Source organism: Miscanthus floridulus, chromosome 11, assembly GCF_019320115.1.
Source record: "Miscanthus floridulus cultivar M001 chromosome 11, ASM1932011v1, whole genome shotgun sequence".
Lineage (NCBI taxonomy): Eukaryota > Viridiplantae > Streptophyta > Magnoliopsida > Poales > Poaceae > Miscanthus > Miscanthus floridulus.
This window is the reverse complement of record NC_089590.1, coordinates 7,604,478-7,618,330: the sequence shown is the minus strand read 5'-3', so window position 1 is coordinate 7,618,330 and position 13,853 is coordinate 7,604,478. Positions and strand designations below refer to the sequence as shown.

General features: G+C 45.9%; 1 pseudogene; it reads left to right on the top strand.

Moving 5' to 3' along the window:
* The first annotated feature begins 5,041 nt into the window (after positions 1 to 5,041).
* Positions 5,042 to 6,461, top strand: LOC136491597 (uncharacterized; annotated as a pseudogene).
* The last annotated feature ends 7,392 nt before the right edge of the window (positions 6,462 to 13,853 follow it).

Sequence of the window (13,853 nt, the reverse complement as noted above, 5' to 3'; positions counted from 1 at the left end):
TATGCTAGCAATGTATTTGGAACTTATATTAATGTAATCATTTGAAAGCTATGTTGTTTTCATTAATTGGTTTTGAAACCCAAACTTGTACTATTATTTGTGAACGCATTTGTAATATTTTTTCTGCTGCAACTCTACGTATATAATATGTATTTGCTTAATCACGCGATCTTGGTTGTGATGTTGATTTACCGAGGTCCTTCGTGACACTCGGCGGACTACCGGGTTTATATGAGTGAAAGTATGCGCATGTCAACGTGTTAGCGGGGACAACCATACTTGATCTTATATAAATTAGGCGGTTCTGTCACACTCAGCGCCTGACTCGACTGCTCCTATCCCACCATCCGACCCTTAGGTTTTGGTGCTTGATGCCAAAGGGGAGAGGGAGCGAGTATGTTAGATCTAAGGGGAGCGTTACATCTAGGGGGAGCATGTGATTCGTTACTTTTGGTCTTTGTGTGTGATACTTTATGCATTCACGTTTACCTTCATGCATTGCATTACATACTTATGATGGTGAGACTTATGTGACATGTGTGCTCTCTACATTGATTTATATATATGTCATGTCACTTGGTTATGCTCATTTGCTTTGCTTCCGTATTTTTATTCAAATGAGCTCTATTTCATGTACTCATGCTTAATTCATATCTATTGAGTACACCATGATGGCTTGGGTCATATAAGCATGTCTAACCCCTTTGTTCTTATTATCAAAAGCTTATATGAACCAAGCATGGTGAAAACCTCACTTATCTCTTCTACATACTTGAGGTTGTGTTGTCATCAATCACTAAAAAGGAGGAGATTGAAAGCATCTAGGCCCCTAGTTGGGTTTTGTGATTAATGACAACACTAGATTACTATGACTAACATATGTTTTGCAGAGGCAATTTGAGTTAGGTCATGGTAATGGCAATTGATTGGGCAATCATGGTTGTCATGCCCCTATTGATGGAAATCATTTCAGTTTTCAAAGGATGGACGACAAGGTTGTTCTAAGTGTCGTTTGGTGTTGGAGAGACACTTAGAGTAGTTTAGGACTTTGTTTTTTTTCCTTTGGCCATACTATTAAGAGGGGTATGGACTAGTAGCTTGACCTAGGTAAGTCTAGTGGGTTAGGTGTGGTGCACACTTGTCAAACCTAGCACTCAGTAGCTCAGGAATAGCCCTAAGATCAATTGGAGTAAACTTCATTCACAGAGGATTTCAAGTTGGAAGTGAATGGAGGGTCAAATGACTAACCGAACGCTAGTCTGGTTGTGACCGGACGCTGGAGGGTGAGTCCGGTCAGTTTATTTGATCAACTGCAGTCATCTGGTACTGACCGGACACTGGGTGAAAGTGGATCAGACGCTAGGTGCCAGCATCTGGTCAACTCTAGAGAGGTTCTAGAGAAGGATTTTCTTGATCGGATGTGTCCGGTCAGTGCTGACCGAACGCTGGTCAGGATCCGGTAACTGACCGGACGCTGAAGAGTGAAGTGACCGGACGCTACGAGCCAGCATCCGGTCAACATCAATAAGGTTCCAGAGAGTGTTTTTCCTGATCAGACGTAGGTCAGAGTTCGGTTAGAGCATAACGGCTCTTTGTGGGTATAACTGACCGAAGCGTCCGGTCACCCTGACCGGAGCATCCGGTCACCCCATAGAATGCTAACTCAGCCTCCAAACGTTATGTTTTGAATGAGGGAGTATAAATACTTACTCCACTCGTCCAAGGGAGGACTCTTGCCCATTTATTCAACTAAAAAACACCCTTGAGAGTGCAAAGGAGAGCAAGAGCCTAGTGAGGTGATTGAGATTTGAGAATCCAAGATTAAGGTCCTCATTAGTGCAAGGAGAGTAGCAAGTGTGCATCCACCCTTCTCATTAGGCTTGTCATGGTGAAGTGAGAGTTTGTACTTGTTACTCTTGGTGATCGCCATCACCTAGATAGCTCGGTGGTGATTGGGAGTTTGGTGATCATTTGGTGGAGCTTGTGGATGACCCAACTCAAGTTGTGAGCGGTTGTGGACGATTCACCATGACGGAGTGTCAAAGAATCAGCCCACAGAGAGCACTTGATCCTTGCACGGATCAAGGGGGAGCTACACCCTTGCGCGGGTGCTCCAACGAGGACTAGTGGGGAGTGGTGACTCTCCGATACCTTGAGAAAACATCGCCACGTTCTTTTTCCTCTCTTTACTTTGAGCATTTACATTTTAGCAATTTATTTCATGTCTTTATATTCCTAGAATTGCCATGCTAGAGTAGGATTGCAATCAAGGGTGCAAAACTTTTGTGCGGTAGAACAATAGAAACACATTCTAGGCACAAGGGGTGAAGTGGGCTAAGTGTAGGGTTTAATTATTGTAAAGAATTTAGAATTAGCCCAATTCACCCCCTGCTCTTAGGCATCTTGATCCTTTCATCTCTAATGCTCCACCTCTCCTCTCCTCTCCTTCTCTCTCTTCTCCCGTGCACCAGCGTGATTTCTAAACCCTAGATGGCGTTTTTTCTTTAGGTCCAAGATCCTTGCATGGAGAAGAGGACGTGCTCGATGGTGATCTCTCTCTAAGGCTCCGCCCTCCTCTCCTCTCCCCTTTCCTCTCTCTCTTCTCCCCGTGCACCAGCGTGATTTCTTTCTGAACCCTAGATGGCGTTTTTTCTTCAGGTCCAAGATCCATGCACAGAGGAGACCGCTGTTCAGTACTAGTGAATATTAGGACCAAAATAACTACTGGGGACCGTTGTTCTCCCTTGCCTTATGTATGACATCGTGGTTGCCTTCCTCCTCTCCCTCTCAAATCCCTATTTGTTTCATGCGCTTGTGTTGCAAAAGTAAGATACATGTCCGGGTGCTGTGAACTTTGAATAAAATTGGAGATATTTTTGTTGTGTCAACAAAATTAAAGTATCTCATGCATATTGTCAATTCCATGCCACCACCGATGCCTTCATGCAATTGTATTTGAGTGACCAGCTAGCAGATCCATTCCATACAGATGACAAGGTTGATGAAATTGACATGTATGCTCATTCATTCACTTATCTAATTAACCATTCGATTTAATTTGTACAGTCCCATACTTCCATTTGTCACTCCATATATTTTTGTTCTCACGGCACAGAGTAGGAGTGGACAAAAAGATTGAGCATGCTCTTGAAAACAGCACAAATTTCTCATTAATTGAATCCAAAACATGCTGTCTTAGTTATCTAAAACAATGTATGTGTACTGTAGAATATTACAGTGCAATCCAAATAAGTTTAAACCACGTAGAAAATGTTGGTTTAGTGTTAAATTCTATTATTTTGACAATATAGCTCTGCTTTGTATATTTAGAAGTTATACGAGATGATCAATATAGCTCTGTGTTGTCAAGTTAGTGTAAAAAAATCCATGTTGTATGTTGCTCTGCTCCATGTCAAATACGATATGTTGCTGGACACTTGTCTGAATTCTTACTTGACGATGCAACAATGCATTTTTTCCTAAGTGTATAGCAGATTATTTTACTGGTTAGTGCTTAAATAATTAATATATATTACTAATGTTGTGTCCAGCATCATTGCTCGTCTTCCTTTAACCACAAGAATTCGAAGAAGAAACATGGCCCTTAGAAATATGCTGACTTCCATCGTCGTCATGTACTATTACATGTGGTTCTTTCTTGCATTGGCTTATAGAAGAAGGTGTTTCAAGATAGAGAGAAGGATAATAAATGAAGAACTTAGAAATGAGAAGTTGTTCCAACTAATTCGTAACAGTGACACTACCCTTATTAGTGAGCTTCGCATGGATAGGAGAACGTTCTACATCCTGTGTGAGATACTTAGAGATGTTGGTGGGTTGAAGGGCACACGTAATATGGTGCTAGAAGAGATAGTGGCCCAATTTCTATACATACTAGCCCATCACTTGAAGAATCGGACGGTAAAAAATACTTTCTTCCGAAGTGGTGAGACAGTTAGTAGGCAGTTTAATTTATGCCCGCTAGTTGTTCTGAAATTGAACCATTTACTGCTTAAGACCCCAGAACCAATTCCGGAGAATAGCACAGATAGTTACTAGAAATATTTCAAGGTAAATGACTTATTAACAAAATTTTCTTTTAACAAAGAAAAATACATATTATAAAGTAAGCATGTGACAGTTCTTTTTTCTACATGGATCTTGTTTGTAGAACTGTTCGGGAGCCTTGGATGGAACTCATATAAAGGTGACTGTTACAATTCAGCTAAAAGGAAGGTATAGGTCTAGAAAAGCAGACATTGCGACAAATATCCTAGGTGTTTGTGCACCTGATATGCAATTCATCTATGTACTACCTGGTTGGAAGGGCTCAGCACATGATAGTCATGTGCCGAGAGATGCCATTACCAGGCCAAATGGCTTGCGTATCCCCCAAGGCGAGTTTCGTTTTGTTAACTCATGTGGTTTTCCTAATAAGTTATTTAGTGCAAATGTTGATTTTGTTTCTATTTGCAATCTTAAGGGTGTTACTATCTTGTGGATGCCAGTTATTCAAATGTAAATAGCTTTTTAGCTCCATATCGAGGTCAAAGGTATCACTTGGGAGGTTGGACTGCACAAAATCCACCACATAGCACAGAGGAATATTTTAATATGAGGCATGCAAAAGCAAGAAATATCATTGAGAGGTGTTTTGGAAGGCTAAAGGGTCGGTGGGGAATTTTGAGATCTCCATCTTATTTTCCTATAAAAACTCAATGCCGAATAATAATGGCTTGTGCCCTTTTGCATAATTTTATTTTGCAAAATATGTCAAGAGATCCAATGAAAGATGAGGATGAAACAGTGGTACCTTCAATGGAAATTATTGAATAAGTTAGTGAACCAGAATTTATCACCTGTGTGTCAGCTTCTAATGAGTGGACTAATTTTCGAGATGTTCTTGCTCAAGGGCTATATAATAACTATAGGGCTTCTTCTAGTTCTAATAATTGAGGTCTGCTTTTCATATTCTTCTAGTTCTAAAATTATTATATATTAGTTGTGTAGTATTTTAACATGGCCTTAATACTATGCAGCTATGAACCTTTCTCAGAAATCAACAATTGTGCATGGAAGGGGAAAGAATAAAAGGAAGTGGACTATGAATGAAGATGATATGAGCTTATGAAAGCACTGTATGAGATATCATTGGAGCCAAAGTGGAAGGGGCAAGGAGGAGGCTCTAATAATGGGTATTTATCTACATTGGAGGACATTCTGGCTGAGAAGCTACCAGGCGTTGGAATTTCAGCTTCACCTCATATTGAGTCTAGAGTCAGGCATTTTAGGACAAAGTATGGAGCACTGGAACAAATGCTGAACAAAAGTGGCTTCACCTGGGATGATACTAAGAAGATGCTTCAGTGTGAAAAGATACAGTACGATAAACATTGTAAGGTACGCTATCCTTTTGACTTTACATATGCATGTCTGTGGTGATGAGACTCATGAGAGCTGATTTCAAGTACTTAATCTTGTTCTGTCCAGGATGTATCTGTGTGCACTTTCTTGTTTTGTACTATGTAGCTTCTCGATTTTGGAAGTTATGTACTATGTAGTTAAGGTGTACTTGTTGAGTACACATGGTAGTTCTAATGGATAATCTGGCATCACTACATAATGTAAATAAGTAATCTAGTGATCGCAGCATACTAATGCAAAGGAAAATACTTTTGTCCTTGCATGACAAGTTTATTTTTAGTTAATTTGGAGGAATTAGAGTTTGCATAGAGATGGTTCAGATCTTGCATTGAATCTTATATATTTTTCAGGACCAATACTTTATATAATAGGGAGGTTGCTGCTGAACATGGGTTATAATAGGGAGGTTGCAAATTGTTTTGCATCAAGTGTGAAGATCAAATAGTGCCATAAAGGTTTAATTGTTGTTTTATTGAATCTCAAATCTTTCTACCATGGTCCATTATGACTGGCCATGGTTTAATATTTCGTAGAAATACATTAGGTGCTATACATATGCATATAGTTATTAGTTTGTATTTTTCAGCACATAAGTGATACACACAACAGTTTGTTTACATCCTGATGCTAAGGGCCTATATGGCATCAAATTCCCTTACTATGATACATTATCTGCAATATATAGAAATGATATAGGCACTGGTGAAGGTGCCGAAGATATCAGTGAGGCTGTTGGCAACATGGAAGAAGAGCTTGCTGCTGAACATGGTAATCGGCATGACGAAGAAGAGGATAGGATGTCCAGAGAAACCCCTAGAAGGTCTGTTGACTCAGCATCATCTAGCTGCAAGAGGAGGAAGCGGCAAGGAGGGAAGAGCAAGGATAGTGGAACAAGTGATCCTTTTCTGGACATGTTACATGAAGTCCAAGGTGATCTGAAGGGTGTGGCTAGTAATGTTGGAAAAATGGCAGAAGCCATGGACCGTGAGGCTGCAATTCAAGAGAAGACGATGAATAAAAATCCACAACATATTTAAAGGGAGAAGGCTGTAGCAGAGTTGCACAAGCTGGGGTTCACAGGGACAGAACAAATCAAAGCTGCTACTGTATTTGTGAAATCGCCAGATCAAATAAGTAAGCTGCTAACCCTTGACTAATCTTTGAGGAGGGAGTTCATTCTAAGCATGTTTAATGGTACGATTGTTAGCCAACACTCTTTATAAACCATGCATACATTGTACTGTTGTCATTGTGAGCTATGCACAAAATCTGTGGTGCTATTTTTGTGATGCACATATACTCTATCTTTCTAAAATCATTTTTTTTGTAGAGGAGGAGACAAGGAAGCGGATAGAAGGAGGAAGATAAGATGTTTGCATATTCATTCAAGAGTTGAAGGTGGAAATGGGATGTTGATAGTGCTTACTGTTGGAGGTGGAAAAGGAATGTTGACAGTGCTTGCTTTTTGCATTTGGAGTATCTTGTTTTTTTTGGCTTTATTTGATTGGCTTTGAGCCTTTTGCCAACTAATGCTGGTTTGCGGTATGGTTAAATTTTCAATGGTTGACATGATATTTTAAGACATGTTACTTTTATCTTTCTAGAGGATCAACATGGTAGAATTCCAAATACTATGTTGGTTTTCAGTACGGTTAAATTTCCAATGGTTGGCAAGTTATTTTAAGATATGATATTTTGAGACATGTCTTTTTTGAGGGAATATTTTGAGACATGTCAGTTTTATTTAACAGGCACTTTTCAACATGGTAGAATTCTAATGATAGTCTGGTCAGCAATTTTAAGCTGGCGTAAATTTTCTTTGATGATCTTGTCATGTTCAAGTCCGAATATATTAATATATTTGTGCGCTTCACATCAATTAATTTACTCAATTGAATGACCTGTTAATTTAGCGATCAGACTAGTATTCAAATTTTGGAGTAATACCATAGCATCAAACCAAACACAGTAACGGTATCCAATACCTTTACTATAACAAATCAAGGATCAACGATCCCCCCCCCCCCCCCCCCCCCCCCCCCCCCCCCCCCGAAATCAGTACATTACCGTTTACGTTACCGACCTGGGAACAAACAGCTCGCAAGTTCTATCAGACTTTTTATTGCTGATCCTTCAATTTGAGATGATAGAATAATTATTATTAAAAATTATGAAGGACAAGCATTGTTTTAAAAATCGTAATAAATACGGCACTAAAGTATTTACTAAAACTAGCTCTAGAAATAACGTGATAAACAGAATGATTTATAATGACTAATAGCTCCGCCATCTCATTTTTGTCATAGAAGATCACATTTCTTGGAGTGATAATAAATATTTCTGATTTGTTGTTGCTGTCTCATTTTGTTACGGTGCATCTTTCAATATGTTGTTATAGTTCTCTCGATTCATCGAGATAATGTTTTCTATTTGTTTTCAATCATATCTCGACCTTTTGTTTTGTTTTTAGGTTCCATAGAGCACCAACAAGGATCATCATCGTTCACTGCATTGAAATATGAGAATGAGTTCGAACGAGAGCATCCCCGGCGGCGGCGCCCCAGCCTCCCCCGGCCACAACCCCACGGCGTCGGCCACCCGGCCGCTGTCGCCCACAGCCCAGCTGGCCGCCCCCACTTCTCAGGAGACGGCAGCGCCCAACCCACCCATCCCAACCCCACTCTACTCGACGGAGGTTGCTGAGGAAGTGGAGCTGGTGGACTGGGACGAGCAGTCTGTCGGCATTGATGACGAAGATGGAGGAAAGCCTGCTGATCCAACTGCAGCGACGGCCCCTGCTCCGCATCCTGGGGCGCCACAGGCTACTGCGACGGGATCCGCCAGATCTGGTGACGCCAAGACGGAGGACGCCCCGCATCACGCCGAAGCCATGTCGGCATCGGCCTCGATCCAATCGCCTCCACCCGCAACGCCTCCCAAGATGCTTGCCCCCGTCCGGATCCTGGTGGTTCCTGAGCGCGCGCCATCGCCACCGGGCCATCATCGCAAGCAGGTCTGGAGGCGCCTGAATCTGAGGCCCACCACCCCATGCTTCGGGCACGTCAGCGGCAACGGCGCCAAGCTCCAAGCCACCTCTGCCGCCTGCTGGGAGTTCGACGAGCCATCCCGAGTAAATGAGGTGCAGGCCGGCGCTCTCTCGCCGGAATGGCAAAAAGCCAGACGGAAGCACTGGTGGAGGAAGACTGCTCCCCTGCCACAAGACGAAGCTGCAATCATGACGTCCAAGATGATGACGACAAGCTCTTCGACGGCGACCAAAATAAATCGCCTCGCCGGCCGCTGCTTCCGATGCCTCGCCACAGATCACCGCGTCGCCCAGTGTCGTGACCCAATCCGCTGCCTCAAGTGCAGTGGCCTGGGACACGTCTCCCGCTCTTGCCCGTCTCGCAAGCACCGCCCAACTTCGCTCCCGCCTCGTCTCCCCCCCGGAGAACATCCACAATCGCATAGCTTTCCCCCCGCTCCCAAGCCTGCATCATTCCCCGCTCCTGCTGAGATGACGCACGTCCCGATGCACAATGGTGTCGTCGTCGATCGCGGCATCGGAGTCCATGACCCAGGAGGCAAACCGCCTGAAGCTCCACGCGGCCACCATCGTCTCACTGCCAGAGGGCTAGCTATCGCCTCAGCACCCTGGAGGTTGCTTATGCCCTGTCCCAGCAGCTCCATGTACCGCGGCACAACATCTACATCTCCCGCCTGCGGTCTTTACAATTCCTCGCGGAATTCACAATGTCGCCGGAGCATGACCGTTCTCTTTGCAAGGGCTACATCGAGGCAGCGCGTGCGTACACTCGCTCGCCCCCGTCTTATCGACAGGCAGGGGCGAGGGGGGAGGAGCCAATGGACTGTTGGACAGAAGACATGGAGCCATTGGACCGCGGGCGTTCCTGGTCCCGCTCGCCCACAGGCTAGGACGCACGGTCGTAGGCGAGGACACACATCACCAGGCACGGCAGCACCCGCACCTAGCCACAGCCTCATCGCCGTCGTCCGCCCCCGAGCCAGGCTGGGCCTGCGTGCGCGGTGGCCTGGGGCGGCGCGGCCTGGCCGCTGGCCGGCGACGCGAGCAGGGGGGCGAGAGGCACGGCCTGTGGCGTCGCGCAGGAGGCGGCGGGGTGGCCTGGGGAGGAGCGACAGGGGGAGGTGGCCGCTGGCGTCGGTCGGGCTCCCGCGCGGAGCTCGGTCGTCCTCCGTGCCGGTGAATGCGGACAGGTGGGAGCAGGTATGATGAGCACGGGCGGCGGGGCCGGGCGCGGCGACACGGGCGCCGACCATGCGTGGTCGCTGCTGCTCTCACTCCCGCTCCCAGAGAAGGACTCCGAGGAGCTCTAGCTGATGGGTGCCGCGCAGACCGCCGCTCCCAGGAACGCCAGCCCTAAGGGCTATGTGTGTCCTGTTGTTGCGTGGTTCACGGAATGGATGACAACAACCTGGCAATTTCTGGAACCAAGTTTGGTTGTTTTGACTCCCTGGAGCATATGCAGCCAGAGGAATGCGAATACCTTCAGGAACTGCAGGGAAGTGGAGCATGTTGTTTTTGCGGGAGGGGTTTTCTTGAAGCCCCTATTTGTTGTGAAAGTAGCTATTATGTAATAGCTCTCCTGTGTTTCCTTGAACTCCTTGCAGCTTTGGCTGTGGGGAGCAGGGCTCCTCGCGCATGTAATCACTGTTGCTTCATTCTCCTTATTATAAACCAAAGCTGGGAAACCAGATCTTTAAAAAAAAAACCTTTTGTTTGATCTTTCTGTTCGGCATAGGACTCTACATGTGATATTTTCGTTGGATTAATTGGAAACATACCATTATAACTTTCGTGGATTGAAAAACTGCCATTACTATTCATCATATCGGAATATTGCCATTACAATTCACTGTCTCGCTGAACCGTGTATTTGTATGCCTGAGACGACGTTAGACCCAGATACAGGTCACTATATTTTCGTATACACCAAAATTCCCTGTCTTCTTCGTTGCCCCCCTGCTGCTCCGTCTTCTTCGTTGGACAGAACCTATCTCTTGTGTTCAGCTCAGCACTGCGCCGCAACCCCCTCCCCTCCACCGAACTCCCATGGTGCTGTCTCTGACCACTGCCGCCGGCGCCGCCAAACCTCACCTCATTCCTGCACAAGCGATGCTCCGCTGCCGCATCGATCGAGAGTGGGGGATTTGGGTTGGGAGCTCGCTGGACCTGTGTGCGCAGCGTGTGAGGCCGAGTTCGCTGACCCCAGCCATGACACCGGCCACCACATCCGTTGCTGTTCCCAGCTCCGGCCACCCCGTCAGCCCGCGGCGGGGCTGAGCTCATGCGCCCACGCCGGGGCCGAGCACCCCGCACGCGCGCTGGTTGCGGAGCTCACGCGCTCACCCGGGGCCGAGCTCGCCCGCCCGCGCGCTGGGGCGGAGCTCCCCCGCCTCTGCCTCGGGCCGAGCTCTCCCGCATGCACGCTGGGGCCGAGCTCACTCGCCCACACGCTGGCCCGGGGTGAAGCTCGCGTGCCTCCGTGCCTGGTCGAGCTCACCGGGCCGCGTGCTGCTCTCACTTGCCTCCCCTGTTCGTCCGAATTTTTTATTTCTTAGCCCCCCCCCCCCCCCCCCCCCCTTTCCCTTTTTTTTAAGTTTTTCACAAATACGTTTCTGGAAGAAAGATTTCAGAATCTATACCCTTAGCTCGGCGCTATCGATGCTGACGACAAGCTAATACGTCTCGACGTCAATGTCTCTGGCGCCGAGCTTTTGGACTCGAGACACACGTGGAGGTGACATGGCAGGAGGCGCCGAGCTTCACCCTGGGCCAGCGTGTGAGCTTCAATGATAGGGCTTCATTTAGTGAGATGCTTGCACAGGCTTAGGAGGAGCTGCATTGTCTTGGAGATTGAAAGCATCTAGGCTCCTAGTTGGGTTTCGGTGATTAATGACAATACGTGATTACTATGACTAATGTGTGTTTTTGCAGAGGCAATTAAGTTAGATCATGGTAATGGAGATCGATTGGGCTATCATGGTGGTCATGCCCCTACGATGGAAATCATTTTGGTTTTAAAAGGATGGACGACAAGGTTAAGGATGGACTAGTTCTAAGTGTTGTTTGGTGTTGAGGAGACACTTATAGTAGTTTAGGATATTGTTTTTCCTTTGACCGTACTATTAAGGGGGTATAGACGGGTAACTTGACCTAGGTGAGTCTAGTGAGTTAGGTGTGGTGCACACTTGCTAAATCTAGCACTAGGTAGCTCCTAAAAACCCTTAGATCTATTGGAGCAAACTTCATTCACATATGATCGAGAGTAGGAAGTGAATGGAGGGTTAAATACTGACTGGACGTTGGTTCCGGGGTGACCAGACGTTGGCGCAGAGTCTGATCAGTTCATTTGACCAAGATGAATTCGTCTGGTGCGACCGGACGCTGGGTGCCAGCATTTGGTCGACTCTAGTAAGGTTCTAGAGAGGGAAAATCGTGACCGAACGCGTTCGGTCAGTGCTGATCGGACGCTGTCCAGCCTCCGGTCATAACTTAAACACTGGAGTTCGGGGAGAACTAACCGGAGCGTCCGGTCAACATGATCGGAGCGTCTGGTCACCCCGCAGAGACACATAACGGTTTATTTTTCAACCGAGGTTATAAATACTTTCTCCATTCGTGTGAGAGGCACTTTTGCTTATTCCAATAGCTGAGAAACACCTTTGAGAGTGCCAAGAAGAGCAAGGCCCTAGTGAGGTGATTGAGATTTGAGAATCCCAAAGAAAGCCCTCATTAGTGAAAGCAAGAGTAGCAAAGTGTGCATCCACCCTTCTCATTAGGCTTGTCGTGGTCAAGTGAGAGTTTGTGCTTGTTACTCTTGGTGATCGCCATCACCTAGATGGCTTGGTGGTGATTGGGAGCTTGGTGATCATCCGACGGAGCTTGTGGATGACCCAACTCAAGTTGTGAGCGGTTGTGGGTGATTCACCATGATGGAGTGTCGAAGAATCAACCCGTAGAGAGCACTTGGTCCTTACATGGATCAAGGGGGAGCTACACCCTTACGTGGGTGCTCCAACAAGGACTAGTGGGGAGTGGTGACTCTCCAATACCTCAGTAAAACATCGTCGTGTTGCTCCTCTCTTTACTTTGAGCATTTACTTTAAGCAATTCAATTCTTGTCATTTACATTCATAGAATTTCCATGCTAGAGTAGGATTGGAACATAGGTTGTTAAACTTTTGTGCAGTAGATCAATAGAAACACTTTCTAGGCACAAGGGATTAATTGGCCTAACCGTAGGACTTAATTATTGCAAAGAAATTTAGAAATAGCCTAATTCACCCCCCTCTTGGACATCTTGATCCTTTCAGAGATGATGGCATTGCAGTTGATGGTGTATTGCACCTAGGTTCTCCTCCCAACATTCTCAAGCGAATGATCCCAATTGGTTGTGCGGATCAATGTCAGAACTATGTGAGATCGGCTATGAAGAGTCAGCTGCAATGTTTAGATGTGGTTGTGCGTCAGGTGTTAGTTGATCCCATCCCTCATGGGGTTTTCCCACCAATGGGTCAGTAGGCACACATCGACCCTCCTGTCCTAGAACCTAATATAGATGTGGAGGTTGCACCTACAGTTCTCGATGCTCAATCTGCCCCCAATGCGGTAGTTGGAGATGCTTGTCAGACTTATGTTGTTGTGGCAGATCCTCCTCATGAGATCCCTTTGACATAGAATCATCCAAGTAAGTGTCTTAATCGCATGCTTATTGGGAGCTTACCCCCTTCCTTACATCCATTTCTTTCATTCTTTTCTCACTTCTCTACTTATGTTGCAGGAGACATTCTTGAGAATGTGGATGTGCCCCCTATTGTTGCGCAAGTGCACTTTGGAGATGAATTCCGTGGCTCCAATAGTGCTGAAATTATGCATGATTTGGAGCCATATGAGATGGTAAGGGCTCTTGATTCTGATGATGATCGCCCTGTTAGAGAGCTGATAGAGAGTGATGTTGAGATACTGAGGCGTATCTTTCCCAACCACCTGATCCAAGAGTTCACGAGTTCAGCGATCTTACTCATTCCGATTAGGCATGTGTAGAAGGACATGATGATGAGCTCCTAGAAGCTCCTGAGGCCAGCCCTAACATGGTAATTAAGAATGGGAGGGTGTTCAATGACCTCCCTGCATTGAAGAGGTGGTTGCAGGAGTTTGCAGTGATACGAAAGAGACCTTACAAGGTCTTTCATTCATATGCGGAGCGCCGTTACATAGTTGTGTGTGACAAGGAACGCTGCCCATGGAGGGTTTGTGCAAGGAAGCAAATGATCACCAGAAAGTGGAAGATCATAAAAGTTGTTGGGCCACACAATTGTGCTGACAAGGAGTTGACATTGAGGCATCGGTAGTTGACATCTACCCTCATTGCCAAGCGGTTGATGGG